The 14,569-nt window shown below is 40.6% G+C and overlaps 1 protein-coding gene across 1 annotated transcript in view; it reads right to left on the minus strand.

Moving 5' to 3' along the window:
* Positions 1 to 13,192, minus strand: part of ptpn4a (protein tyrosine phosphatase non-receptor type 4a) — a 59,914-nt gene extending 46,722 nt beyond the window's left edge. The window contains exon 1 of the mRNA XM_086052000.1: positions 12,636 to 13,192. The gene's annotated coding sequence lies outside the window, so the exon portion shown is untranslated. The remainder of the gene's footprint in view (positions 1 to 12,635) is intronic.
* Between the last annotated feature and the right edge of the window lie 1,377 nt (positions 13,193 to 14,569).

Raw genomic sequence — 14,569 nt, forward strand, 5'->3', positions numbered from 1 at the left:
ACAGCTGATACAAATCTCCCAGCACCGGGCTTACTTAGCAAAACTTTATTTCTGCTGGCATCATTCAACCGGGCCAAAGTGGTGCAGCCTTTATTTTATCGGTGCTGGCACAGCATTGACATCAAACACAGCGTGGCATTCAAGAAGCTACCCAACGTTGACTCTAAATAGTCTGACTATAGCCAGAGTAATGACTGGTCACAAGGAAGTGTAAAATTCTGTCACTTTGTTGTGGATTAACGTGTTGGTATTCATGTTCATTGTTTTGTTTACATATTTGGAAGGCAAAACCTACTTTTACATTTAAAATATGACATTCAAGGTACTAAATATTGTACTTGAGGTTTGAGTAAGATGTACCTATGACATTATATAAATTAATAGGCACCTGTTGTCCATACAAATATGCAATTCAATAATTTACAGAAAACTGCATCACAGGTTATATACTGCCACATCCAAAGCAAATGCGTTATACATTGACGGGTATAGGCGCCCATTTCAGATTAATCTGACTTTACACAAGATTAGTGCAACGTCTAATCTGAATGTAGGCGAACTGGTGAAACTGACTCAATTCCAGATTAAAGTTATTACTGTGCAAGAAAATGTGACCTTAATCCAACAAAGAAACACTCGGACCTACTGAAAGACAACATAATGCAATGATGAAAAAAAGACATTCAAATTACCCACGGAGACCAGACACAAGAACAAGATATCATACAAAAGACAGAAAATAATGAACCGTAGCTATCATATAACATGAATGAAGACTTCTAAAATAGTGTTGTCATGCCAAAATTGTGACTTTCACAATATAAATGTATAAAACACTTTGCTATCGATAATGAAATGACACCATTGCAAAAACTTAAAACATGAGTAAAAGCAGCGGAATCAAAAATGACAAAACATGGAACCTTCGTCTTTTAATGTTTATTCATTCAAAATAACATCTGGGAAAAGACGAGCCCTGTTGTAATAAAATGAAAATCTGACAGTATAAAGCGAAGTACAAAGATAAGATGACTACTATAAAGTAAAACTACTCATTCTTTGAAAAGGCCTGATGGTGAAAATGTATGCTAAAATGCCATTATGCTTCCAGTTGCATACAGTACTACCGTATTTATACTTGCATCTGCTTTGCCTTTTTTGTGTGTGTGTGTGTGGGGGGGGGGGGGGGTATTTTAGTAAGTTTAATGCTCACATTGTTCTGTGCAGCCAGCCAGTTTCCTTTCTGTTTTTACGTCATTACACTTTTCCCCTTGCCCATCACTGTAATCCTTTAAGAGGAAAAAAAAAATCCAACAACAAAAGATGCGGAGCTAATCCTTCATCTGTGAGGTTTGCTGATGTCACACAAGATAATAATTTGAAGTCTAACATTTGACATTTCAGGGAATCTTCTTTCCAGAAGATTTGCATTCTATTTGATATCGATCAAGCAGGCCTCCTTTATGCAACAACAGTTTATCACCGACAAAAACAAACTGAGCACAACTGTACTAAATAAAAAATCTGACAAAGAACATTCTCCAACATCTGAGAATGTCCCTTAATCAGCCTGAGGAACAAACATGACCTACAAAACTATAAAATAGAATTATAAGTCGGTTAGCCACTGTTAATCGGCTGCTAGGCTAACGCTTAAGTGGCGCGAAAATATGCAAAGACGACCCGGGCCCGATGACGTGTCCCGTATAAAAGTGTCCAAGAGCTGTTATGCATTGTCCTCTTTCTGAGCAGCTTTCTGCTGGCGCTGAGGTGGACAGAGAGCAGGCAGACCCGCCGTGAGTCAGCCAAAGCCGGCCCCCCGCCTCACGCTGAAATCAGAGAAACCACAAGAATGTAACAGCTTCTGTTATTATCCCTCCCTGCTGCCTCGAGTCCTGATAGCCTGCCCTACAGTGAGGCTGCCTGTTTCCCCTACTCGTCTTGGTCTCTCACTCCCATCTCTCTCCCTCACATACACACACTCTCCGCTTATACATACACAACCTGAATCACACCAATGCCACCAATTTTGTTTCCCATTTTGAACAGCTCCAAACTCAAGGCTGTCAGACACACAGGATAACAAACAGATCAATGGACTGAAGGAATAAAGTATGAGCCAGAAACAGTCTTAGTTCCAGGCAGTGTCCTAATGTTAATGTGCACACGCACACACACGTTACATTTTAGTATTTGTTATTGTTTAAAGAAACAATAAATGTGTCCAAATTTTTAAGAGCAGTGGATTTCCACTACTAGCAGAAAAAGTGAAACATTCAAGTGGAACATTAACTCAGTATATTGTCAATAATACACAACTTCTTCAACTTTTTTTTTAAGATAATCTTCTGATTTTCTTCATCATCAGTAATACCACTCAGAGATGCATGAATGTCTTTTTTTTTATGTTGCTAAGAAATAACGCAACATGGGAAGGATGGGCATTTGACCAAATTTCCATGATTGAATATAGGGAAAATATCTCAAAATATTATAATTCCTGTTTGCATGCCTACGGTCCAACATTAACAATGGCCCGATGGCCCTGGGCCACTGCATGACCGCGTCGGGCCATCCGAAGTTCACTGATGCTGGCCTGACCGGGCCAGTAGTACAAATTTCATAAACAAATGAGATCACATCTAGCTTTTTTAATATCTGATAGTTAATATTTGGGGTTTTATCCACTTAAATTGATCAAACCTCTGTGTTCTTTTTACCCGTGCTGTGCACATTTGATCGCCCCCATTCACTACCACTGAGCCACTCAGTCTACATGCGTCACCATTTCATAGGGAGGCCCACATCTAGTGTATAATTACAAATTTAGTAAAGTATTGTTTTAAATGACAATGTCTATATATTGGGGAGTGGAAAGTGTGGATATTTTTTTTAAGCGGTTGCCTTGTACTTGCGTGCATTTTGGCCACCAAGACCACATGCTTCACTATTTCATCCACATGTAGGCCTACATATGTAATTATGAATTTTGTTATGTATTGATTTATATCAGGGCCAGTGCCAGTTCTAGTGGGGCCACCACAACTTGGCTAATGGTGGCTCTATCCCAAAAATGCTTTATGTCAAACCCTGGTGCCTGTGTGGTATTGAGGCCTGCGTTATGTGTCTCTTTAGACAGCAAATTACTGTTTGCAGCCAAATACAGATATTCCCTCTTGCCTAAATAAGCTTCAAGACAATTAACTAACAATCAATTTGACACAAATCCGCCAAATTCGTAACTATCAATAAATCCTTTCATTGGTTATTATGCCCATGGCTACAAATGAAAAACGGTACCCATTATGTCCGGAGCGGAGCCAATTCCAAAAGCGAAGAACAATAGCCTCCTATGCCTGACCTCCACTACAAGCAAAAGAGCAGCAAATCATTTTCAATGGTTAATCCTGGGAAAAGTGTGAGAGTCAAGGAATTGATCAGAAAAGACCATACAGCCAGCACTGATGACATCGCTGAATTACAACAGAATGCTGCAAAAACAGTGAGCGAGCTAGGCTTTGCAAAGGTTTGTGCCAGATGGGTTCCCTGTCAACTCACAGATGCGCACAAGGAGGCCTGTTTAGAAGCTTGTATGGAGCTTCCTGAGTGTCACATAGGTGATGAATCTTTTCTCAAGCATATAGTGACTGGGGATGAGACATAAATTCATCACTTTAAGCCTGAGTCCAAAAGAGCATCCATGCAATAGCGTCACCCTAACACCCCAAGAACAAAGAAATTCCAAATTCAGCATTCAGCTGTTCAGTACTAGTTCAGCGGACACCCACTTTTTGACTGTGCTGTAGCTTACCCATACATGTTTTAAAAGGGAAGTCAACCCAAGCATATTTTCTCCCAGAATATGTTCTATGCAGGCCTACTAGTTGAAACAGGACATTCTGATTAATATTGCATTTATGCAATATTGCAAAATTAACCCATTTTTAGCCATCTCGGAGGGCAGCCATTTTGTCACTTCTGTCAACTGAAAATGACATTGAAATTGTTCAAGGCTCAGGTAACGACCAATCACAGCTCAGCTGTTTTCTGACGCTGAGCTATGATTGGTCGTCATCTGAGCCCTGAGCAGTTGTGATGTAATTTTCAGCTCAATATTCCACAAACGCAATATTCATCAGAATGTCTTGTTTCAACTAGTGAGCCTGCATAGAACACATTCTTGAAACAAATGTTTGGGTTGACTTCCTCTTTAAGACCTTTTGACAAATCAATGACAGCTCCATTTAAGCAACAAAACGTGAAAATGTATTTCAAAACATCTATCATTAATGGTTAAAATGAAATCAGGCTCAATCCATTTTGATTGCCCCTTACAGTTTCAAGATAGAGTGAAGAAGAAGGTGTGCTGTTCAAAGTGGTACTTGCATAGGTGACCACACCCTTCACAGGAGCAAGCCCATCAGACACTTTGGAACCAGGTATCTGTACACTGGTTCACATAATCCAGGCCCTTGAGCTCTATTCTTTGTATAATCCAGCCATCCTTGATGCCACGGAACATGCTTTTTATTTCCGTACTAAAGTTAAGTGTAATTGCACATCCACTACAGTATGTGGCACTGCAGTAGGGCTGTCATTGTCATAGTGTGCGCACGGAGTATTAGCTCTAAAGTGTAGTTTTTTTTTGTTTGTTTTTTCAGCACAAAGCAGAAGATATGAAGTGCAGTGAAGAAAAACTTAAAAGGCACCACGGAAAAGTATTTAACAGGGATGAAAGGAAAGGCAGATTTCTTTCTTGTGAGTTGATTTATACTTCTTAATAAGTTCATGTTTATCGGTGATTATGTTGTGGAGACTATACACTAGAAGTTTATGTTAATAAGGATACAATGTTATGCAGGGGTGTACTTATAACAATTTTAGAGACAAATGATAGTATTTGGAGTGGAGAGTTGGGACACGTTGGAAATATTTTCTTCTCCCTAAGGGCGTGTAACAGAAGATAATTGAGAAGCACTGGCATAATCTGATCTGCACAGTAAAATAACATTTCAAAATCTGACCTGAACAAATTGGGCTAGTCATGACTATCCAAACGATGCCGGATGTCACAAAATAGAAGCCAGAATCATGGCATGAAATCAAACCAATGTGCCAGTGTTATGTTTAACCATTTTGTGTTTGTTTCAGTGTTAAAGTTGGATGCAGAATTGTTTATGCTTCCTTCCACACATAAAGCCAAGTAAGAATAGGTTTACTGTGTTAGATGCCCCAGAAATAGCAGTGTCTGGGAGCCAAGATGCAGCTGCAAATTGGAAATGGGTCCAAAATGCTGAGAACTGGGTACACATTTAGTGGGAAATGGCAGAGCTGTGCATTCCGCCTAGGTGACGGACCGGTCCGTCAATCCGCCGATGACAGACGCCCATTTTGTAGGCGATAAACGGGAAACTTAAAAGTTGGACTAAGCATAGTCGGAAGCCCATTTTTTGCATCTATGTAATTGTCTATAGTATATAGTCTATTTTCGCGGTGAGGCTTCAATGGCCACGGTGAGGTTTTTATAACAATAGCTTTGTTAGATTGAGTTGTTGTTGTTTGGGGGACGAGAGGAAGTGACGTTTTCCCAACGTTACGAGACTGAGGGCCAGACTAAAATGCGTCTCCTTTAAATGCGGTGAGGCGTCCGAGGTCCTTAAAAGGTACATAAAGCTCCAAGAAGGTCCTGGAAGGTGCTAAAAGGAGAAGCATTTTGTCCGGAGAGTGGTAGTTTGTCGAAGTTGGTAGTCGGAAACGCTAACAGAAGAATCATAGGCGGACCGGCCTATAGGAAATTACTATTCTTTCCGGCCGGACAAAAAGGCAGATAGAAGATGGCGGAAGGCTACCCCCCGGCTGTAGGCGGTAGATAAATGACTGGCACATTTTCAGTAAAATACCCATCTTTGGGAATTGGTTCTGCTAATTTATAGTTTGTAAAGCACACACTTTTGTCAGCTGTTAACTTGAGGAGTTGGAGAGATAACACTGAAAAGGTTTGGTTAGCAAACATTGTGACGCGATCGTAAATATCGAACACGTTTAACATTTACAGTTGTCGGCCCTTTATTCATTCGGACACCCTCAATTTATTTTGTTTCATTGGCCTTATCACCAAAACAAGATTCTCATCACATTATTACACAAGTGACACTGGCTTGCTGACTACCCCTGCCCTGTCATGTCCTGTCCTACTTGCAGTGCATTGCTTTCCTTCCTCACAGGCTTTATGCAGCATTGCCCTCCCAAACCACATACATATAAAAACTTATGTAGAAATGTTATATGGATTTATGCTGGTAATATTTTTGCTGTTGTTATTTTCGCTCCGGTCTCTCTTTTCTCTCTGTCTGTCCTCTCTAAAAAAAACGAATTCTATCTGACTGCATGTCCAATAAATCTGCATCTCAACACAAACCGCAACAGTAATAGCATGTGAACCTGAAAAGGGGACAAAGCAAACTGTTCCTGGCTCTGACCAGCAGTGCGGAAGCAACTGTGAGCTTTGACCTCTCTTGGTATTCAGACTACAAGTATAACAGCTGCTTCAAAAGCAAAAAAAAAAATTGAACACGCCAAGATCAGCTTGTACAAGAAGCAAATTAGGGCTGGACAAAGTACAACACTTTTTAGAAAGTGAGTCTTGATGTATGTGCTACTAAATGTAAATGTGTTGCTGTGTTCCACTTGCTAAATGTTGTTGTAGGGCAAATTGGCAGACGACAAGTCCAAACTAGCACTGGAGTGAAGAATTGGAAGCCAGCTGTACTTACATACCTGAGGTGTGTACATGTGGGGGTTAGTCAGAATAAGAAATCGTATGGGATATTACAGTACAGTATATCCAGTGGTTGTCTTTAATAATGTGAGGACACATTTCCTGAATAGGTATCAGCAAGTAAGGGTTAACGTCGTCATTTGATGTGACCCCCCATTTTCACCTTCTGATTGGGCGACAATTTGCACTAGAGAGCAAACATGCAGAAAGAACCCTGCTGTTTGTGACTGGGAGGTACGTCTCTTCACGTTAAGACTTACAACAATGTCTTTGGAGTGTACATTCCATTGTTTGTCTTGGGGCTGGGTGATGAATGAATATCAATATACGTTGTGATATCGTACAAAAGCTGTGCAAATGTGGTGGAGATAAGCCCAATCGATGATTGATTTGATTAATTACAAACAGCATCAAAACTAAAGTTGGCCATATACATAATCCTTATCATATAATTTACTGACGGGTGTGCGTCCATATTATGCTGCATGTACGCCATACAATCTGCTCTGCACGGATAAAAAACAGTTTCTCCACTGTATGATGATTTTGGCTTTTTAATAACATTTTAATGACATCTGTTGTGTTCTCCTACAGGTCTTGTTTAAACCTTGGGAGCAAACAACCAATAAAAACATGGAAATAAAGTATATGTTGTCCTACCTTGCTAGACATTCATTATTATAAACTGAGAGGAACATAAACGACTCAAATATTGACAGTGTCATCATTTGGTTTCATCAGACACCTTCTTCGTCATCAACAGACTAATATCAAATGACATTTATTTCACTTTCATTCAAACTGGCGGTACTACACCATCTTTTTGACAGAAATGCACAGAGGCACTTCCTTAAGAATATACACTGTAGTTTGAATTTTATAGAGATTCTGGTACCTGGCAGTTTACAGCCCTAATATAATCTCTGGAAAAATGAATTCATATCAAGTTCTCTTTAAAAGAGCCTAAGCAACTAAAAACTCTTAAAGATTTACTGCTTTTCTAAGCTATCCAACAGAATATGGTAAACCTCACTGAAATGATGCGATCTATGTAGCACTAGTATGTCTAGCTATATAAATACACATTTTATCCATTCTCCAGGGGGAAAAAAATGGAGTAAATCAAAGCAGCATTCAAGTGACAGGCCAGTTTTAGATTGTGCTCATGTTGTGTTGTGTCAGTTGAAAAACTATTTTAACTGTGTGGCCTCATCAACAGACCAACAGAAAGACTGACCACAGACCAACCGACTCTCTCTGAGGCATCTGGCCGAACAGTTAGCGATGGCTGTTAGTCTGCTTTAATTTGAGTAGCGCTGGTGGGCCAGACTGAAAGGACATTGACTCAAGACAAGAGTAATCCGAGTGCTCTACCACCAGCGTTCGCCGCGCTAGGTCACATTTCATATCTATACAGTTACAAGATGCGCAGCGTTCAAGGATCAGTCTGAAACTAAACTCGAGTAACTTGCCAAAAGCTCCCTTGGTGTTCGGCCACTTCAAAGTAAATCAGACAAAAATGGTTCTATCGATAGCTCTGCAAACAAGAGATCTCCCGAGTCCGGACTGGACTGCAAGCTTTCCAGGGGGTTCCAGTTGGATGGACAGGCAGCTGGTCCACTTGGTTAAACATGAACAGGCTGCTCTTTGACAAGGCTGTCACCAGCGGACGGCAACGGTCAAAAGAAGCCTGGTCGCAGTCAAATAAATGAAGGGCTCTTAAAGGTAAACACCACTCTGTCTGAAATTAGTCCAGTCATGCATTTGAAACAAATAATCAACTAAGCGCTAGTCGACCATGTATAAACTCTTACTTAAAACTTTAAGAAAGGGCCAATGTTTATGATCCAAACACTGAGGTTAAAGGGCTTCCAACTAAAGTGAATCATTCAAAACCTGATCATTTATTATCAAGAGTTCAATAGACACACGACACTAGAAGTTAGCAGATGATTTTAAAACCAAGCAGGTTAGACATATGAATGAAAAGAAACACAATTCCAACAAAGGACTGTTTAATCAGTAAATATGAATAAGGTTATCAAGTCAACGTCCTGTCAAATATTTTCCAGTCAATCAAAAAATGTCAGTGAGGAAGTTTAGTGTTTGTAATTTATGAATGCTGCAAAAGGACAATTAAAAGAAATGATAGTTAGGGCTGCAACTAACAGTTTACAACCATTTATTACTCATTTAATATGCAGACTATTTTGTTACACTTAATCAAAGAGTCGTTTCATCCCTCTATTAGATCGTACTAAGCATAGATGTCTACGTGTACGTTTCTCATGGCAAGGTCATGTATGCTTGGACTATAAAAGCTGGCGGAAATCTAATCTGAAGCATCTGGGTCATACTAAGCATGCGAGGCAGCAGAATTTGTGAGAATGCAGGTATGTCATCTCACATTAATCATCTTGAGGTTCTTCACACTCGTAGGACACGTCCGCATGACAGTGGTCAGTTGCTCTAAAATGGGGGCTAACCAACCGACGCGACACTGAGGGGCAAGTGCAGCGGGACGGAACATCCATTCATGAACGGCAGAGCACAGTGCATCGCATGTTTGCCATTTTTACAGCTGTGTGTGAATAGGGGTTGTTTAAATAACACAGATGTCTATACACAATATTGTGTTTTAATCGCAAAAACAAACAAACAAAAACAAACAAAAAAAATCTCTTTTTTTTTTAGTTTTTTAAACCAGCATTCTCGATAAAACGTGCTGCACTGTACATGTGCCTCTAAACTTGAAGATCCCTTTAGGGCTCAAAATTAGTGTAAGTTCAATTGTATTAGTATTATTAATAGTATTATTAATTATTTGTAAGCCTTATTAGTAAGTATGCGCTGTCAAAGGTAGTCAAGGATTTTAATTGAGTATATTATATCACAGGTCTCGCACGCTCTGGGCTCTGCTCTCGTCACAAGGAACAAGATCCACCCCTGGTCGCCATGGTAACAAAAGGCAGACTTGCCATTTGAACAGCAGGATGGAGCAGGGCGTACAGTCACTCACTTGCATGAGGACTAATTTCAGCAAGACAAGAAAAAAGGTGCGTAAAGTGTGTAGTGGGATTCAAATTCATCTTCCAATCCCTTGAGAAATAAATGGATCACAGATTATTTCTTTTTTTTTTTTAATGCACTAGACGTTTGAGGACATTGACGTGTGTCACCGCTTTGCAACCTCAAAAATACCAATTATTACTTTCGTATTAGGTATTTGATTCCACTTTTGACTCAGTGGTACATATATGGAGATTTCTGAAATACATAAATTGCAAACAATGCTTGTTGTTAAATTGGCCACTTACTCTACTTTACGTTGAGCCGGTTGCAGTTACCCAGTGATCAGCTGCTAACCTTCACCACTACTAACAATTGTCAAGACCTTTATCAGAATTATCTTGTAAAGTTTACTACCCTGCTTTCTCTGGCATCAACATCACAAAGACCCTTGTCTGCCTGTCGGACCACTACTGGAACTAGATAGCTACTACATCTTTGGACGGAATTTTGTTGCGTTACAGATAGAGCACATGGATAGGCACGAAGAGGTGAGTTTTTCAGTGAACGGTTGTTAGTTGTTAGGTTCTACAGAAACATTTGCAAATACCGAAATGGCTGGAGTGGGAATTTGGTACTGTGCCGCACAAAGAGCCTAAACAAAACATATTTTATTGATCATCCGATTCTGAAAGAAGCTTTATTTTGAAAATCATGTGCATCTGCTTCTGCCTCTCTCATCACGCTCATCTCAGTCACGCCATAGAGGGAAACAAAGAAGGTAAGCCCACGAGCTGGCAAAAATGAGTAAAAAAAAAAAAAATAATGAGCTTGGAGAGCTTCGAATAAAAAATCTGAGACAATAGACAATAGAGATAGACCGATATGTTTTTTCAGGGCCCGTGCCTATAGCAATTATTAGCAGCCAACGAGGTTGATAACAGATGATATTCATTTGAAGTCAAAAGGAAAATATTTCTGTACAAATTTTGAATAAGACAAACTCCAACACTTTATTGAAATGCCTTTAGGCATGTTTAATAAACAGCTTTTCATATTTGTAATATGTTGATGATTTGTTTTCCTTTTTACCTTGGGAAATAGAGATCTTTGTTTTCAAATTCTAACAAAAAGTGCAGCAGCATGTTTTAGAAAATTAAATAAAAACTTCAACAACTAAATGGCTCCTTAAAGTTTTCGACAGTGAAACTTTCAGTATAATGAAATGTTAATGTTTCACTTAGCTTTCTTTAAGTGCAAGGAGCTCCCAGGCTCAACTTATAACTGAGGTTTACGCTATTTAAATATGATCTCTTATTGGCCAGCAGTTTTTTTTTTTAAAAAGACAGATGCTAAGAGTTGTCAAAATGCCAAATATCGGCGCAGATGATCGGCCCGACCAATAATAGGTCTATGTTGTCTATATTGTGATGAAACCTAATTTTCTCTGTTAAACCAAGTATTCTTCTTCTCTTTTGCCACCAAACATTCAAACGCAAGCCATTGGCAACACCTTTGGGTCACAAATTATGATGAGCCCCAGAGAAGCTCTCACTAATTACAACAACTATATTCACCAAAACAGTTGTATGATTGTTTTGCAGTTAATGATTTGTTTGTCTTTGTTTTCTATGGTGGTCCATCCAAATATGCCACGACGTGATAACAGGTCCGTGGTGCTAAAAAGGTTGGGAACCTGTGCTCTAGTCTACACAGTATTTCATCACGTGTTTAGCAGCATGGGGGCTGGGAGTGGAGAGAGATACCTCTTTTACTGATCCCTGATGATCCCCAATCACATAGTGGCTGCTTTGAAGGAAAACACGTCCCAGATATGACTGTTCGACAATGTAGCAACCCTGGATGAATCCTGACCAAAAACTGAAGGTTGCGCAAATACAATAAAAAGCGAGGGCTGTGTATGCACACAAACGGGCAGGAGCAGATATGATATGAATATGATATCAGCTGCAGCAGACAGCAGTGGGGCCGACTGCGACCCAAAAGATGTGGCACGGATGGTGGAGGATTACGTCATTGAGAAAAAAAAAAAAAGGAGGACGCCTCAATCGCATGCAGGCTTCACTGGCATTACTGAACACCGCATCACTGTTTGATTAGCGACTGTTCTGTGCAATTGATGAAAGGCACGACATATGTAAAGACAATGGCTCCCACGAAAGCCAAAAAGATTCCAAATGAATGGGTATGGAAAGTGCTTAATTGTCACGGTCTTACATCGCCATATTGTAATTTTCGAAACGCGCATAAATAAGCATGAAGCTCTCGTTAATTGTTGATTCGTTTTCGTATTCTTCAAATCAATGTGCGCCATATTTAAAGACGTACAACTAACTGGCTCTATTCACCACCAACCGGGCTGTCATTAAAGGAGCTTATTGTACACTTGTAACGTTACAATGAATGACCTATTAACGAAGGGGGACATTTATGTCGACACACGGAAGGCCAGGGCTTAGAATGTTTAACAAACGGTACTAAACGCGATGCAACAATTCGCATAATTGGTCATTTTGGGGTGTTTGGTGGCGATAAGAAGTAACTGCGATGTGTTGAATGGGCAAAGCAGCGTTAGCAAACAAGGGAGCTACACACTAGGTGACAATTAGCACGCCATTCTACATTTAAGACACAGCACTCATTAAAACCTTTTGACGGCAGATTTGGCTATTCGTGGAAGCGTTAATATAATGTTAATGGAATTATTTAGCGGCGTAAAGCAACTTGGAGCAAAGTGACAGCACCGAGCTAGCCGGCTATGCTAGCTAACGTCAGCTGTCTGTAAAGTGGGTAACAAAAAAATAAAACATGCAGTTTTTTTTCTTACCGTCATAAACTGCTCCGGGGGCGTCCAGTTTTCAAGGAATAAAATGTTCGCCGTGTGAGAAAATGGTCTCTATGGGTAGGGCGACGAAGCCCGAACATTCAAGAGGAGTTCGCCCGCGGATGCCGACGAGACGTGGGCATCGTTACTACGGACGGTCAGTCTTCACAAGTGGTCGCAGTCTGCCGCTGCCTCACGCACATCCATCCGGCAGAGAGGGGCCTCCTCCGGCCGCGACCATGCCACCACTGCCTCGGCAGCCACGGATGATATTCCACAAAACGCGAGCCCCCGCAGTAAGCATTGGCTAAACGCGACCAGTATCAGTCGGTTCAGGCTGAGAACATGTAACGGATGAAAATACAAAATAATAATACATCGATGTTATTAAAAGTAAATCACTTTGTAGATTTAACCCTAAAATGTTGCGTTTCTGACTTCATTCGTGCGCTCGCTCGTTCTCGTCAGTCTCGCTCGGTCACACTGCAGCTGCTCATCCTAGCGACACAGCAGCGGTGTGACGGCGACGTAATGGCGCAATTGGAGCGCGCGGAGGCGGGGCAACAGCAGCGGGAGGCGCGCTGTTGGTTATGGAGCGCACCCAGGTAAATAGGCATAATCCTTTTATGTATGGGGCTCCTCACGAGACCCGGATGTTGGGACTACATTGCCGTTCATTACAAAGGGACGTTACAGTACTGTGTAACCTAACCTCATTTCACATGTGACCGTCAATGATCAATTTTATAAGCCATTTTAAAATGATTATTAACATTAATATTTGTTTCAGTGACCAAATAACCTCGTTTATTCATTCACATTTTTACACCGAGCCGCCGTGTAATTCATATTTCTTGTAAAGAGGACACGTCCTGATGTGGGCTGGAGTGGCCTCATGTGGCGCCCAATGTAATAGCAGCCAGTGCATTATAGCAAGACAATGGGCCTTTGTACTGTCCCTTTCAATGGTACACTATGAAGTATAAGAAGATGAAGAGGAAACAGTAAGCCCACTGTTTTTCGTAGCAGCATCCCAAAGCAACTCACACATGACAGACTAAGCCACAGTAATGAAGTGACAGCCTTTCTTTGCCTGATTTTTTTGTTTTGCATTCATTCAAAGCCGAGACAAGATTTTTATGTTTCATACTTAATGTGGCATTTCCACCCAAAACTGAAACAGAGAATTGTGTGAATTTAAAGCTCTCTGGCCTCCTAAATTGCTATTATCAATGACCAAAAAGTGGCACTGCTTTAACACAGCAGTGACATGTTGGGAATTCCCATGCTGACTGCCCCCTTACTAGTTGGGTACAGCATTGACTGATTGCCAGTCAATCACAGGGTACGTCTAGACAAACAACCATTCACACTCACATTCTCCAATGCTTCAATTCAGATTCTTCAATGAAACTCCAAATAGGAAGGCCTGAGCCAAGATCCAAACCAGCAAAATGTGAGACAGACGTGCTATCCAGTTGGCCAGTGTATCTATTCCGCAATATTATTCATTACAAGCTGCTATATTTAGCTGAATCCTCGGGGTACCTGACTAGAAATGTAATTAAAACACATATCGGAACCAAGTTAATATGCAGACGGATGACCTGAGGGAGTGTGGCGTGATGAGTTCCAAGGTCCCATCGAGCTGGATATTAAGATGATTATCGCTAAACAAATTAGCCAGTCATGCAAATGTGTGCATACTTAAGCGCTATTTTCTCAGTTAAGGTTGTTTTCCTGGTCTGAGTGGGGAAAAGAAGATGTGGTCACACACCATGCTGGAGGGGGGGAAAAAAGACCACAGGGGAAATAAAGGATTTGAACGGTGACTATATCATATTGCATTAGTGTACTTTTCCAGGAGGTTGCTTTGTATGTTATACCCCGAAACATACTATACAGTCGACTGCATATAATCATGAATATGCTCCCTA

The sequence above is a fragment of the Filicampus tigris genome, chromosome 14, assembly GCF_054856515.1.
Source record: "Filicampus tigris isolate MCC_2025a chromosome 14, RoL_Ftig_1.0, whole genome shotgun sequence".
Classification (NCBI taxonomy): domain Eukaryota; kingdom Metazoa; phylum Chordata; class Actinopteri; order Syngnathiformes; family Syngnathidae; genus Filicampus; species Filicampus tigris.